Here is a 17,160-nt window from a genome sequence, read left to right on the forward strand (position 1 = left end):
CTACATATGGTCTTCTATGAATTGCATCTGACTCATTTTTTTCCCTAATCAAAACACAGAACTTGAATCATGCGTGCCTGGCCTATACAATTCAAGTACACAAGCAGTCTGTAAAAACAATGTAGGCAGCACTTCCAGCAAGTGCCAGTCACCAGCAGAACCACTGGAAGATTACAAGATACCAATTAAAACCTAGGCTTTCACAATATCCCCAAGAGTTATGAGACTTATCTTTCAGACTATAGGATCAGCAGGGTTTCAGAAGCGGTGGTTACGAGTAATGGCTGTATTCTCTTACTGAGCCCATTTTGCTGAGAAGGCAGGCAAGAACAGTTTGTGGCAAACTCAATTCTACCACAACTGCTTAAGGACAAGACAGCAGTGCGAGCTCAGGACCACACAGCTACAAAGTCTTTACACCTCTACTGGAAGAGCTGGTGAACTCAGTTTTACCTGGATTGGGTAGTTAACTTGCTCATGTAAAAGAATGAAATCCAACTATATGACATGAAACAGTTCCAACCAAGAAGATATAAAGAACAAAGCAAAGAAGGGGAGAGATTTCAGAAGATTTTCCTAAAATTAAGAGCTGATCAAGAGCATGCTCAGAGAGTGAGCCTGCCTGCAGGCACTGCAGTATAATTAGACATAGAGTAACAATGTAATAAACTTCTCTTTGAAAGTAATTTATCACATCAGCAAAAAACTTAGACATTAAAAAGTACTCACAAATCCACATGGATTGTTACTAACACCCAGCATCAATGTGCCAAGTAAGTTCCTCTAATACCAACATTTTGAAAAATGCACCAATTACTAAATTTCACACTATCACATTAAAATAGAAATTCTCTTTTACTTGTGAACTCACCACAAATCCCCTAACACTTCTCCTTCGAGGTGTATCTATTTTAAAAGAACACCAAACTAAACTCCAATACAGCATTCAATCTCTTATCCTGAAGCATAATTAAAAAGAATACTAATTTTACAAGTAAAATGAGTACTAATTTTACAAGTAAAAGCTTGGAATTACCAGCTTCCAAGCTGGTAAACATAAACATGACATAATACATTGTTAGAAGGAAGTTCCAACCCCGTTATTTCTCACATCATCTACTCTCCTGGGCTGCCGTACAGCACCAAGAAAATCTAGTCTTCAGACAAGTTTTTAGAAGAGATACTGTACATCTGAAATGATGTCACCTACCCCTGAAAGGCTGTCAGTTCTCTCAGGATGAATTCTTATGTATGCTGTCCCAAATGGCAAAACATTACAGGGGCAGTAAGGAACAGGGAAGAAATCACCTGTGTATGAAGAAGTCCATTTCCTTAAGAAACACCACCTTTTTCTGACAAGGGTGTCTTTTAAGGGCATATAAGTATCTGTGGCTCTTCAGGTTAAATACAAACCTGGATTTATTTTCATTTTCACTAAAACTGTGACTATTTATGTAAGGGACAAATGTCAGAAACCAGCTTGTTTTGATTATGCACGAACTAGGAGCACTGTGCTTATCCACATTTTTGCTTCATATAATAAGTTATTACAACTGTTAAGCATCACATTCAAGATGATCGTCACTGTGATCAATACAGCTCTTTATCTACTGCTTGCTCTGTCTTGTGGCAGTCAAGGGGCTAAAAGAGAGAGAAAGTCTTGCAGCAGTGAAAGCAATTGAAAAGGGCCACCACATCCAGACACACAAGAACAGTGTTTAAACAATATCTTACTGTCCAGAAGAGGCTGGATGACAATCTGACCACAGTCATTTTCTAGGAAACAGCAGCAGCATATCACATAGTCTAAGTAGGAGAAACACTAAGCACTAACACAATATAATCATTGTAATCATTTTCCTAACTACGTAAACATCTAGTACTATAAAAAGATGAATAAGCAAGAGAACAAGTAGGGGAAAAGAACCTAGCAGCAAAGATGGCAAAGGAAGCAGAATATGCAGTAAGGTTTATGTTCTATGAAACTTAGAAGGCATATAAAAATAAATAAATCTAAGTAAAAATACTTCCTTCTTTATATGCGAGTTATTATTTCTTCCAAAGACTCTGAAGTCAAACACCTTGGATCAGCATACCAGTTCAGGGCTCTGGAGAGCTACAGATTCACAGCCACTGAGCTTAAAGATCCAAGAGGATGGTTCTGCAGTCAATACACTGGCAGCAGTTTCAATTTTGCATGGGACTCCCATTTTGCTGACTTCCACTGTATTTGTACTGACTACAACAGGATTATTTCAGACACTAGTGTGACTCTTACAAGTCTCCTGCTTTCAGTTGCGGCTCACTGTGAGAGCAGTCAACAGGCAAAAGCTGTTCTGCTTTTCCCCATTCTTGGCTGTCCCCCACCTCCCCAGCAGAGTGGAAAAACAATATAAAAAAACATTACTAGTTTTCTATTAACTCAGGGAACAACCTGCCCCACTGTGACAGGCAATCACTATATCTGAAGCAGGGGTGGGTAAGGACACTGCCCTTACCCTCCAGCTGTAGTCACAGGGATGGAATTAGGTGTAACATGGAACTGCAGCCTATGTTTGTTCAAAGCTTTAACATGACAACAGAAAGCATCCATGCTATGCAACGTGTGTGCGACTAAACTGTTCACTAGACCTCAGAGTTCACACAGGATCAATAGTGACCCTCTTTTAAAGACAGGATGGAATGCACTGACAATTAAAATTTATTCCTTATGTTATTTCTTACTATGTCTCTGAAATTCCTATTTTGCCCAAAAAAGTGAGCTGCTCAAGGTCTGGCCTTCCACAGCTGCACAGGTGAACTTCAATCTATTTTAAAGCTGTATTTAGAAGGTAAATACGAACAACTTGATCATAAACACACATGCCTAAATTAGCCAAGCTAAGATTTTTCCACTCCATCTATCTCCAACAGCAAAGATTTTAATAATTCAAGACATCTACAGTGTAGCCTGGGAAGTTATTTTTAAAGATCATGTGGTACTATAAATACTTCCCAGCAGTTCCCAACTGCCGCATGAGCTGACCCTATGGAATGGAAAATTGAGTGCCCATTTAGTCAGGATTCCTCCAGAAATGAGAATAAAAATATCACTATTTGGGTTGCTAAAAATATCTACATATACAAAACATGAAAGGCCTTATTTAAATTTCATTCCCTCACAGTGCTCAGACCAAGAGTGGTCACTTGGCTATTCAAGTCTAGATCCTGTCATTCTCCTCTTGAAATACAGCTAATTTTCCACAAAGAAAAGTTAATGAGGTTTCTTCTATGGTCCCTGATTAAAACTACATCTTCTGCAGCGTTATTCCTTTGATATACCCTCACCCTGTTACACTGTAAGACCGAAAAACTGAAGCCAGGATTTTAAAACTGCAATGAATTGACTGCTTTGATATTAACGCCTTGAAACACAAGTGGCCCAGTTCTCCAGAAATGCTGAGCACCTGAATTTGCAATTGGCTTCAGCAGGACATAGAGAGGTGGAAAAGAAAATACAAACAGGTTAACTGGTTTCAAATTGAAATTTGATCTGATCAACCTGATTTGAACAGATGGTTGGGTTACCTCTTGTCAGCTCTTACAGAAATTGGTCTACCATTCAATGCAAGTGTCATTTTAAAGCTAGCTGTAAATCAGATTCTTGTCCTCAGAATTTTTTTCCTGCTGAACAAGTGTGCAGGTAGAGAACAACACTAATAAAATGTTATACCAGACTTGGAAGACTTATCAGTACTGCTTTGAACAAGGAGGATAAAGGGATTTTCTTACCCCTTATTACTTTATATTCATGCAATTCACCGCAGTTCCTGCTCCCTGCAAAGATTATTCGTAATGAACCAAACAAATAAAAGTCAAGTCCCATAATTCTGACATACTTCAGATAATTCACAGGCAGCACATAATTCATAATGAACACAAAGCAAGAAAGTAGCAGAACAGCTTCTCACAACTAATTTGTGACTATCCTTTGCTCTGTCTTGAAATCACTATACAGCTACACTGAAATATAAATATAAAAGTAAGGAGTGTCAGGCTATCTCTTTGTATTGTGCAGTTAAAGTGAGTTGCAAGGGGAAGAAAAACTCCATGCACATTTAAATGCTACTGTCTGAAATGATCTTTAGAAGCATGTGATCACTGGATCACACTGAAGCTGGGGCCACTACAGGAAAACATTCAGCTCACTGGAATTTAGTTGTGCATGGTGAAGGTGGGATGGAATATAAAGAAATGGAAGAAAGGAGTAGATTAGAAAAGCACTGTCATATAAGTAACAGTTGACACCATGACCAACAAAGTCAGGGAGACAAAGTGAAAGGCTCAAATGAAGCAAAAAGCCCAGTCAAATAGCTGAGTATTCTATGTCAACTGGGTTGTGAAAACATAGCTAGTACATTCACTGTCAAGAAAATTTGTAAACAGCTTTCTTAAAAGGTTTGATAAGTTCTAAATAGCAGCAGGCAGAGAGGAACCTGACACAAAGACCACTGCATTCTGTATAGTGTGCTCCAGGATAGCAAGACTAAAGATCTGGGAGATTAGAGCTGGTTGGTTCACAACCTAGGTAATTCATTTTCTATAATTCAGATCACTGTAGATATTTTATGTTTGGTGTGATATTTTAGGATATGTTCAGTTGTAGCATTAGAAAAATATTCTATTAAACATTTAAATTATGAGATTCTCACATGGTCATTTCAAACAAACAGAAAAATCAAGCTTAACGGAAAAGGTGAATGGAGATGTCACATGGGAAGAAAGAGGACAGGACGGTCAGACTCAAGGTGAAAGGAGGAGAAAGAGCACAACCATAACCCAGAGGGAAGCTTAACCCTGAATAAAGACGTGATTTTAACACAGGTGAGTCAGTTCTCTACAAAGCTGCATAACTGCTTGTGCCAGCAAAGTGAAGATGTAAACAGAAACAAGATGAGCAGTGGAGAAGTGACAGTTTCTCCAGCCCCAGGGCTGGTTTGCCACTTCACAGCTCTTAAACTCATTTTAAAAAATGTAGGTAAAACTACAGCCTAAAGGTGAGTGTAAACAGCTGAAGCCATCATTCAATGTGCCTGCCATGGATCTGAAAAGATGCATTAATAATCTGGGGTTGTGCTTTTATTGATCTATTGTACTAAGTAAACTGTCCCCCCCACTAAGCAAAGAAAGTCCCTGTCTGTCCCTGTCCCCCCCGCCCCCGCCAAACATTTGTATGAGTCTAACAAAAATACAAGGGAATATTAAATCAGTATTAGTTCTGCTCTCTGCTATTTTCTTGCCTATTCTACCAGTCAGAGTAATTACTTGTTCTAGTGTAAACGTGGAGGACAGGAGAAGTAAATATTCCACTTACAAGACAAATACATAAATGATTACTATTTCCCCTCTTTTCAACATGTACAAATGGACCTAGACTATCAAATTTCCAGCAGCCAACTGCTTCATTCAGCTATTAAAATGTTACATCTCTAAATTATGAGCTAGGGGACTTTCTACTATTAAAAAAGTGAAGAGCAGAAATTGAGGTTTTCCTATATATAGATACCTCTTCACACAGGGACTAAAACATTCTCTTTTCAATTATTTCTGACATTTCAATCAAAACCTCTAGGAAAGAGTATTATTCTCCAGCAAACACATTGAATGCAGCTAGAAAGAGAGGTAAAAAGGGAAATAATGAAAGCCAGTGGAAAATAATAAGTGAAATTTTCTCCAACAAGGAGGGCACACAGACCAAATCACAGAGCTATCACACAAATAGACTGTGCTTAAGTCTCCCATACGGAGATGCCATGGACACTTAAAGTTAGAAAGATGCCCTTTAAGGAAAAATCCCTACAGGTTCAGAAGTGGGCGTTCGCAGCCATTTGCTATGTAAGAATAGGAAGTGTTGCTGAACAAGCAGCAATATAAGCCTAACACAAATATTTAGATTTATTTCAGGCATCTTTTTCATATGTCTTTTATATGGACAGCTTGAAATATAATGCCATTTGGTAGAAAAGAATAATCCTAAAAATGGCACTCAATCAGTACTTCTGTCATGAAGTTAATGGTAATAAAACCAAAAGTAGTCCTGGCCATTCACCAGAAGGACCAAGAATAATTCATATTATCTAAGAATCACAGACTAATTTGGGTTGAAAGAGACCTCTGGGAGTCATCTGATCCCAAGGCTTCCTTTAACTGAAGTTAAAGCAAGTTACTTAGGAGTTTGCACAGTTAATTTTGAAAGTCTCCATGGATGGAGACTCCAAAGTCTCCATGACCAAATCTGCTTCAGTGCTTAACCACCCCCACAGTGAAGTTATTCTCTCTCAGACACCTGGCCACATCTGCTTTATAATCCTCCTTCAGGGAGTGGAAACCTTGGTGAAGATCTTTCTCTCCTTGTCTTCCCCAACCAAAAGTCATGCACATCCGCACCTCGAATGTCACATCCTTCAGCCCCACAGCAGCAGCCCTCCCTCTGGACTCACTCCAGTTTGTGAGCATCCCTCTTGATGTTTAGGGCCCAGAGCTGGAGAAAGGTTCTGGATGCATCTTCAGAGGCAACGATTGGAAGGGCTCAATTGTTTCCCTTGGCCTGCTGGTGGTATTCCTGCTGAGGCAGCCTGCTGTGTGGTTAGTGTTCACTGCTGGTTCACACTCAACCTCCTGACTCCAAGCAAAGCTCCTGTCTTTAGGAACTACCATTAGCAGCTGCCTTTAGCAGTCAGTCCCAGGATGACTGCTGACCAGGGTTACTTTTCCCAGCTGTGAGATTTGACATCTGCTTTTAAGACTTCATGAGAACTCCACCTCTCTTTTTATCTGTGAATATGGACACCATTCAGACCTTCTTTCCATGTTTTTAGCTCTTTAATGAAGGATTCCAACTGCAAAATACTTTGTAATGATTTAACTCTGCACGAATGTCCAAATCTAAACAAACGTGAAGCATCCAAAAATATTTCCCCCAAAAGGACAAACTAGAAGCAATTTTTGATTATAGTAGCTGAATTATCCAGTCCCTTAAAAAACAAAAGGGGGGGACACAAAGTTTACTGGCTACTGAACAAATTAGCAAGTTTTATGCCCAATATAAGCCTGTATATAATTATTGAAAATGACTAAAGCTGCCTCCAGTGGACATTTTTTATTTCATTTGTTTGGAGAGCTCAGCTTCAATGTTATTGCCCATGTCTTTTGGTGCCTTGATTATCAGACTCAAGAATTAACCTGTCAAAAGGAAGTGTGTAAGCAACAAAGAGGTATTACTTTATTTGGACATTGTGATAGGTGCCTGTATTTCTACCCTTTAGACTAGTATGTGAGTAAAAGACAAATAACATGATGCAACACAGTTCCTGAAAACTTCAGAGATCAGAATTGAAGTGTCAGTGCTACAAGAACCTTTTATGAGTAGGTCTTCCAGTCACTTGACATATGGCCTAGATCAGGAACTGATACAAATTTGCATATGCTCACTTAAAATTGCAGCATTAGCTTCAAGTACTTACAAAAAGGGAACTAATGCACACATCAACCTCTTTAAATCCATCTTTAACTGAAACTTTACAATAATGCATTTCCTACCTTAAAAAAAAAGGAAATTAATACTTGATCCAAATGTGTTATTCTGCTAGTTAAAAAATGCTTTGGAAAAAAATAGCAAGTAGGAAAAGTTTATCTTGTCTGTGAAACCTACTCAGACATTTTTCTACACAAATTATGACACCATGTCCAGATCCCTTTTTAAAGAAGAAGCTAAGAAGAGTCATTTCCTCTTCTCTATGAAGCTGTATGTCAAAATAATCTTCTTGTAAACTAAAACTGGTTTCCAACCCTTTCAGTTCTAATGTCCAGATATTTTTCACTCATTTCCAAGGGCTCATGCAGAATTACAGTGACATAGCACCCAGCATGAGCAAAATCTGCATCAGACAAAATTATGCTGATTTTTCCCAGTTTCTAACCTCTACAAGAATATGTTTCAACAATATGGTCCAAACAAGGCAACCTACCTCAAGCAAGCGATTCACAAGGAAACTAAGATTTATATTGTATCAGTATATCAATGTTTAGTACCAAAAGGTGCAATCCACAGTTCCTGAGCTAGGCAGTTCAACTTCTTATATCATAAATGAGATACACAAATATCAGCCTAGAATTCAGAAAAGCTAAAAGCCAAGTAACAACAGTGAAGACAGGTCTGAGATTCATAAACTGAAGACTTAGCTAGTTTGAAGGACGACGCAACTGCAACGCAAGACAAATATTAAAATACTGACAACAAAAACATCAAGGTCACATAGAAAATGCCACAAATGGAAATTTTCAGAAAAAAAAAAAACCCAACCCAACAATTTTCAAATACACTGGAAGATATAGCCAGGGCTTTAACTTTTGCTAGTAAATTGGGGGTTATATGTCATCATATCTATATGAGGCCACTTCCTGTTCAAAACCATACATAGAATACACAGGAGCAAAGAGAAGAGTCTGAAACCCATTTAAATTTTGTAAGATGCAATTGCTTCTAAGACCGGAAATGCTTCAATAACAGCCCAAAAGAGTACGCATTAGCAGCTGATCAACCAAAACTAGTATGAAGTCACTGATTTTTACTTCTGAATGCAACTCTAACAAAGTTAAACAGAATATACTAATATAGACTAATACTATATACTACTATAGACTAATAACCACGCTACTGACTTTATAAAGAGAAAAACAATACAACCAACCCCACCAAAAACCTTTAATACTTACTCCGGATAACCTGTTCCTGTTTCAGTCTGACTGTGTACTGAAGATACTTTCATTAAACATTGTTTTCTTATTATTACCCTTGCTTTCTCAGAAGGTTCTGCAAGATGACCCAAATGTGACCTAAAAAAAAGCAAAACACAACATGTCATTAACTGAATGAGAAAAATCAGCAATTTCTAGTTAATTTAGTAGAGCCATTAACTTTTTTGGGCAGAAATACCCAATTAACCCCACATTTTCATTCTCTTCAAATGGTACAACAACAGTAAAGTCAGTATTAATATTACACAAGTGAACAAATCAATGTCAAGTCCTCAAATGCTCCATTACCAGGGGAAAAAAGGAAAGGAAAAAACATGTTGGAGTTGCCATTTATTCTAACAATGCAGGTATCACAATCATTAATTACACAGTAAATACATGTTTTAGCTACTACAAGTATTTTTAAATTTGGGTCAGATCCACAGAAAAAAACAAAGTGAAACAGAGTTGTCTTCACCCTCCTAACACATCTTCTCTTGTACACTTGGCTGTAAGGTAATCTATATGGGTTTTTTAAGAGTTTAATGTCATCTATAGTCCTATTGTGGAGAATTTGAGCTGATGACACAAGTGATCCCATCTTACTATTTATATTTCTACTTGTGAAACACCAGGAGAAAGGTTCAATAGGTCTCCTCTTACCAACATCCTCCACACATACAGGAGAAAGTAGCTCTGCCTTGCAAACCAGGCTCTCAACAAAGGGAGATACACAAAAAATATTTAAAACCCCCTTGAGACCAAAGCAGTGCTATCAGTTTGCACTGTTACTACCTACAGGTTTGTAGGCAAAGCCACAAAACACAACGCATGTAACTACAATCCTCCTCCCATAAACAATTCTGTTTCTAAACCACACTTAGAAGTACACATTGTACTTGTAGCAACTCAAGATGATCAGGAACCAGGGCTGTCATTCCCTCTGTCCCATGCAGAGCAGGACCTCTATAGGGATCACTACGCAGAGGACTGTGAAGCAACTTAGCTTTCTTCAGTTGCTTTGAGGGAAAAATAGTTGTTGCCCATCTGCTTAAGTTTGGAAAAAAATAAGTTACTGCTTCATGCACAACCTTTTGAAAACAATCTGGTGGTACATCAAGGTATGTACTAGTCCAGAAACGTCTCATGGTTAAAGCCTAAGAGCCTACAGCAGGCAACAGCTAGACTAGAAGAAAAACTGAGAGAGGGTCTCTAAAACATGTAGGGTTTCTAAGTCCTACACAATTTAGAAATTACATGGACAAAGAAGTGTGAATCTTTCATAACCAATGCTAAACTACCAGTCTGTCACTAACATTCTACAGCCATTTCACTGTTTGCTTTTACAGAGTAAGAAAAATCAGAACCAAAACCTAGCGGCCAGAAGGCAGGAGCTTGGGAGGTGTGAAATGCCTTTTACTATAGATATAAGTCATTACTTGCAGAACTTCCACCTGAGGAGGCACTCAGGTGGACTCTAAGGAGGGACACAGTGTATGTCTGCAGAACCATGCCCTGGGGCAGAAGCAGGATTTTAACTAAAGATGAGATATCCCAACCTTCTAGAGCTATCTGGCTAACCAGTCACATGATGACAAACTAGGTGGTAGGAGCCTAACACACCATTCTAAAGCCATAGGAAATCTTTCATGGGAAACCTACCAGCACCAACATAACAAACAATGGTGCTTTGAAATTGCAGATATGCCACTGCTGGTATGTATGATGTAAACTCACCCTAACAATGACTTCCAGAGAGGTTGGCAAGCCACAGAGAACCCTCTTAAACGCAACGTAGGAATCAGAGGCAAAATGCACCAATGCTAGTTTTCTAATATCAGCACTGATACACTGGAAACAATTGTGACCTTATTCCTTTCCTACCAGGGTACTATGGTAGATTGATGGCTTGGCTTCATGGGCAAATATTTTGGGAAGGGCTTTAACCACGCTTACTTCAAGCACAATGACCAAGGGTAAGTGGGATATGCAAATCTGTTTGGAAGAAGGGTGCTCAGGCAATCAGGGAGTGTCTGACCATGACTGTCATCTCCTGAGTAATCTCAAGCTACCCATGCTCTGGTCCGCCTGCATGCAAGGTTGGATCTGCTGCTACCTATGCACCTTGTCACCGACCGATCCGACCCTCACCTGTCCATACTGACAAGTGGGAGCCAAGCCCTTCCAGCCTGCGCAGGGCAGTTTTTAGGTGAGGCACAGCTTGCACAGAACTGGCCCCACCCTTTACACCTGAGGTTTAACTGCCAGGCCTAGCGAGCTGGGATGGTGACAGCAAAGTCTGCAGGTTGAAGGTTTTGCAAGAGTGTCCTTCTCTTAGATGGCAGACCGTGCGATGCTGGACGAGCTCCATCAGCCTGGGTTTGAAGAGTTTTCCTTCTCCTATGTTCTGAGCAAGACTGGCATTTCCTGGGTCAATCTCCAGCGACCGCTATTGCGAGCCCACCAAGGCGCCAGTGGCGCTGCGGTATCGCTACCTCAGGCTTCATTCTGACTTAGAGATGTTCAGTCATAAGCCCGCAGATGGGAGCCTGGCACCAGCGGCTCCTCAGCCAAGCACACGCACCAGGGGTCTGAACCTGCGGTTCCTCTCATACTGAGCAGGATTGCTATTGCAACAACACATCATCAGCAGGGTGAAACTAACCTGTCTCACAACGGTCTAATCCCAGCTCATGTTCCAGCTCATGTTCCCTATTAGTGGGTGAACAATCCAATGCTTGTTGAATTCTGCTTCACAATGATAGGAAGAGCCGACATACTATCTATCCATTTTATTATGTTCATCAATGCAAACAATGTGTAACACATATGTTGTCAGATTTCTGGACTAAGAGTGCATTTTATGAAATAATTCAAGTACTAGAGAAGAAAGCAGTCATATTAGTGCTGCCACTTCTGCTCAGAGCCACCCTCTGTCTCATTCTTTCCTTTCTCTTCACAGCACATAGTGCAAACCGTGACCCGCAACAGGAAATAGCTGCTTGGCTCCTACCAAGCTTCAAGTCATGCCCATCTTAGACAGTCAACCCCCAAAACTCTATTAATTTCTAAGACACTGGTGAGGCAAGGAGAGCTAATGCTTCTTACGCCTTATTCAGAATTCAGTGAGAAATAAAAGAAACATGTCTTAGCACAGTGTTCAATGCACTAGCATTCAGCCTGAGGGGTAGGCACATGCATAAAGCCCAGAAAGTATCTAGAGTGCATAAACTGTAGGCATTTAATAAGCTAATGCATTGTGAACAGCTCCTGTCACAGTATATCAGTTCCTGTGTTCAGCACAGTCTCTTACTTGCTAGATTGCTGCTCACTTCCCTACAGCTCTGTACTTCTTCCTCTCTATTCTCACAGTGGTTTGCATCTCCACTGCAATTCAGACACGATGTTGACAAGAGGCTTCTTGCTGGTCCTCTGCTACCAGCTGTATCCTGAGGATAGACAGGGGAATGGCTAGCCCTCCAGACCTTGAGGCATATCTGATGTATACAGGCAAACTACGCACTACTAGATTCAAGCATTAGGGGAAAAAAACTTCATTACAAGCTGACAGTGTTCAGCTTCATTTTTCTAGCTAACCAATCTTCCTCATTTCTCAAAGATTATGAGAGACTGTTATCGCATAACTGTAGATCACATCATGGTCAACCTTTCATATGCCAGTTCATTTTCTACCATCAAAGAATGCATGGAAAAGTTTTCTAAGGCTGGTGACTAACTAGCTAACAAACACTCTGCTGGCCTTTTAAGTATCATGAATAGTTAGTGGGAATTCCAACTGTACAAGAAATACACAAGGATAAACTCTGGGAACAGAGTAAAAGTCAGAAAGACTTTAAGCAAATGCCTCGAACAATGAACACAAACTGGACTCTGATGAGTACACACCTTTTCCCCCCTGCACCTCTCTGGGCAACATGGGAAAGACACAACTATAATTTGGATGTTACCACTGGGACCTTCTTCAATGGATCTCTATTGACTGTGAGCTCAGCCAAGAACACAACACATCACAAAACCATCTTGGGCACTTGCCCATACCAATTCTACAGAAAGGACCACCACAAACCTAATAGAAACCCCATTCCATTTCAGGTTACTACTTTTGCATGAGAAAATTAATTTTGCATGATAATATTTTTTTGTGAATCTTTTCATTACACCTTTATTATAGAAATCATCTTTGTGCAAATCATAACTAGTTTGGAAAAACAAACATTAGCAACCTTACAAACTAACTCAGGAATGGTGGCAATCAAAATGCCTGTGACAATAAAGTCTACAGTTGCACAGTGTGGACTTATTTATGTCCACAGAAACACTTATGAATGCATGAGAAAAAAAAGCAAACTGTACCACAAGGGAAGAAAGGGTAAAATGTACAAGAAACTTTTGCCTATAACCTGTATGGTATTTAATGTAAACCAGAAACAATTCTAAGCCAGGGAAACCCACAAATAAATTAAAATGTAAATCAATAAACAAACAAGGGAGAGGGGGAAGAAAAATCATTCACCAGCAGTACCAAAAGCCACACAGAAACGACCGGGCTAATTGTAGCACTATGGTCTTCTACCCTGTAACAATTTCTAGACCCAGGAGACAGGCTCCTCTGTGAACTCTGCCAGAGCACACAAAGAAACCATTTGTTAGAGAGGATACTCTGCATGCGCTTCAGGGTAAGGGACTCTGAGAGGGTTGAATGACATGACATAGCAGTTTCTTGAGTATCTTTCTCTCTGCAAATCAATCTCCTGCTCTGGAAGAATGCACTGAAGAAGGCAGCAGGACCAGCACTTAGAGCACTAGGAGGTGTTCTGGACAGTAACACATAGAGGAACATACAGCTAGGGTATAGCTGTACAGCTTTTGTGTCACACCCTCAAAGCTGTCTTGCCCATTTCCTGCTCTCAACAGTACTGAAGATTGGACAAGAGAATGTGAAGCTGAATTAGCTGTTGTAGTACCCACTCAGAAATGAAGAAACCATTTTACCACATCTGAGACACGAGGAGGACTAACCATCAGTAAATACACGTAATATCTTTAAAGGAAAAGAACACTGAGAAACATAAAGCAACATTCCAATCCCTCCCTCCTCAGTCTTAACTTTCAACAACAATAGGCTCAAAATTCTTCAAGAACATTTGCTGTCAGTAATTGAGCCATTATAACCCAAGCTCAGGGATTACAACAGTGAGAACTTGCAGCAGTGCATATGTGCCTGAATCACAGCAACATGCACCTTCCACATATTGCACATCTTAGTGCAAAGGCTGAAAATGAAAATTAAAACCTGAGTTGAAAAAAAAGTTATTTCCTGTATGTGGCATAGTGTTACGTGCAGACTGATCCAAAGAGGGGAACCACATGTAAGCATCACCCTAATTATGCGATGCCCACAGTCTCTTCAATAGCAGAAACCAGTTTTGACCTTTTAAAGGTGGCATTTCTGCAGTAGTATCAACAGACAAAGTAATTTACTGATAATAGTCAGCATACTGTTATACACACTTAGCAATGTTCTTCCTTGTGTTCAAATTTCACAGGTGCTGGTCAAAAACCAGTATCATCCCTTAAATAAGAAGCCTCAATCTTATCTGAAATGTGTCACTTGAAAATTCAGACCACAGTGACTCTATGAAACCCACCTGGCTCATCCAGAATCTTTTTAACCAAAGCAAGCATACATCTACAAGCTGTCATTGTGTAAAAATACCCCCAGAAAACCAAAAACCCCAAACAAGCCAAGACAGAAACTGCAGAATACCAAGCTCGAAGCCAAAAGAGCTGCAAAGAGAGATCTATGTCAGAGCCACAAGTCAGTTTAAAGACTTCAGACAAAACAAAGACCACAAAGCATTTTCATGAATAACTACAAAATACAGGGAGTGTTATTAAGTTACATGGACAACAGTTTGAAACATGATTTGAAGCTAAATTCAGACACATCTTCATTAAGAAGATCTTAATATCATAACTATGTTTATCCAGTGGGTGATTCAGCGCAGGAGCTCTACTCAACTGCTATGAATCACTCTTTATCAAAGCCGTGTTTGCTCTACCCAGCAAACCTATCCACCTCTGTGAAACTCCCTTCAGTGTCCAAGAGGCCTACTTAAAATAAATTGATACTCACACAAGCACATACTAATATGCTTTAGAGTAAATTGGATGTTTTTGTTATTTGGTTACACTGCTGAACTATTTTCAGTTTAGAGCTGTAAGAAAATACTAAAAAAGAACTTGCAAGCTTTCATCAACTCTATTTTTAAAACACTGATTTCTAAGAGGGTTAGAAATCTGACATCTGTATTTAATTCATGGGAGGAGAGGAATCCCTCTGTAGAAGCACTATATCCTGATGGTGCTCAAGGTTCAGTAGCCCAGTAATCCTCCTATTCACTGTAGTTTAGAACTGAGTATGGTTGAAGTTGTGAGGCAAACGCCAATCTTCTGTCCTCATGATAGCCAATGAAAGAGCAAAAGATGTCAGGTCCTTACTGGCACTGGAACATGAAGGATCCTCAACTAAAGGAGCAATGACACTTCCAGGTGATATCACCTGCATGACTTAGAATCAACAAACAGAAACCTAAACAAAAATAACTTATTGCAGTTTCCCCATAATGATTCAACTGTTTTTATTCTGCTCTTCCCCCTTCAAAAGAAATGCCTCTGGGCAGAGCAGAAGGGGTACACATCATCACTGTTAATGAAGCTTAACAACAAGAGGCCAGTACGTGGCACATTTCTCCCTCATTCTCTTCAGCAGCCAGTCATTCTCTGATCTGAGTGCAGTTTACTGAAATTGAGATTATCTAAATCTCTCTAAATGGGAGACTCTGCTAATGTGCTCAGTATTAGAGCGCTGGCTACCAGCGCCAATAACTTACAATGATAACTGTGGAACACCTAAATATCCTAGAACAGATTCTGTGCAGGAGAATGTACTAGATCTGAGGATACTCTAGAGCTCAAGAGGCACAAAGTCCTAGGCAGCATGTGACCATTTTATAAAAACAGCAGTGTTTGTATGATTTCAGATGAGTCACAAACAAGTGCTTAGATTTGCTTTGTACTGATTCAAAAACATGGGAGTCAAATGAGTAACACTTTCCAGCTCATCTCCAGTTCCATTCCAGTTTAAGGCACAAGTGATAACCCAACTGGTTCAGTAGCTCCAAAGCTGGTGACAAATGAACAGTTTAGGTTGAACAGACTCATCCATGTGAAGATGTAAGCTGCCTCACATCCTCCAGGGCCCACACATCCCTGGCACCTCCAGGCCAATGCTTCAGCTTTTCTAAACCTGGTTCACTAGATCTGGCTTACAGAAATGAACAATTAGAAGCCATAGTCACAGAGCAGTGCTCCTCCAAGAAATCCATACCTATATGTGCATGCACATGCACACACACACAGAGTGTGAAGCTCAAAGGCTTGAGGCTGAGCTAGCATAACCACCAAGCAGTAGTTTAAGCAGGTCTAAACAAATCCACCACCCTGCACAAGCCCTTGTGACATCTATAGAGATGTTAGCAAGATCTCATGAAGTGCCAGTCAGCTGGTCTGCAATCACTGCACACCCTCAGCAGTCTCACTGCTAAAATTCATCTTCCTGAATACTGAAATAGATTGTAAGCATAATTAAAAAAAAAAAAAAATCTGGTTTTCAATGGATTTTCATTACATCTAAAGCAGTGTTTGAAAACAAAAGTCTCAGGGAGGGAGGCACAGACTGCCAGCAGCACAGCAATTCCTATCCCTGTGAGATGGCAGGGAAGCACTGGTTGTTTTGGTCCTGTCTCACATCACAATTATGCCCTATACTTTTCTTTTAAAACCTACTTTTGAAGCTAAGTTAATTATTGGGCATAACACAGAACACAAGGACTTGTTAAGGAACAAAATTACCTCCACACTACCATTTTTTGACCAAAAAAGGTTTTAATCTAAATATTTACTTAAAGAGCTTAAGTCCATTTTCAGGCACTCTCAAGTTTATGAAGTCCTTTTCCATTATTTCCCTGACTGGCTTCAGCTCTGAAAGACTTAAGGTGCAGAGCTCCCACTGACTAGGCATTTCCCCACAACTCAGGATACCTGAATATGACTCTTACTGTTGCTGCATTTTCTACTCACTAGCGTGTCATAGGTGTAAAAACACTGCAAAAAACCCTCCTGGTTCCACCCAACAGTTATTAAATCAATAAACATCTACTTGCATTTTTTTTTAAGCAGAGAAATAAACCAGTGCATCTTCATCTGGGCTCTACAAAGATCCTATTACAATTATTTAGTTATTTGAAATATTATTAGTAGGACTACTTGTGATTTCTTCTTTCTTCTGATCTCTTCTGTGCA

The 17,160-nt window shown here is 39.8% G+C and overlaps 1 protein-coding gene across 1 annotated transcript in view; it reads right to left on the reverse strand.

Annotated features, from left to right (window-relative positions):
• PIK3CB (phosphatidylinositol-4,5-bisphosphate 3-kinase catalytic subunit beta) overlaps nt 1-17,160 on the reverse strand; it is an 82,015-nt gene that overhangs the window by 51,242 nt on the left and 13,613 nt on the right. Inside the window, exon 2 of the mRNA XM_034064037.1 lies at nt 8,755-8,874. The gene's annotated coding sequence lies outside the window, so the exon portion shown is untranslated. The remainder of the gene's footprint in view (nt 1-8,754; nt 8,875-17,160) is intronic.

The sequence above is a fragment of the Melopsittacus undulatus genome, chromosome 6 (assembly GCF_012275295.1).
Source record: "Melopsittacus undulatus isolate bMelUnd1 chromosome 6, bMelUnd1.mat.Z, whole genome shotgun sequence".
In the NCBI taxonomy this organism is placed as follows: Eukaryota; Metazoa; Chordata; class Aves; order Psittaciformes; family Psittaculidae; genus Melopsittacus; species Melopsittacus undulatus.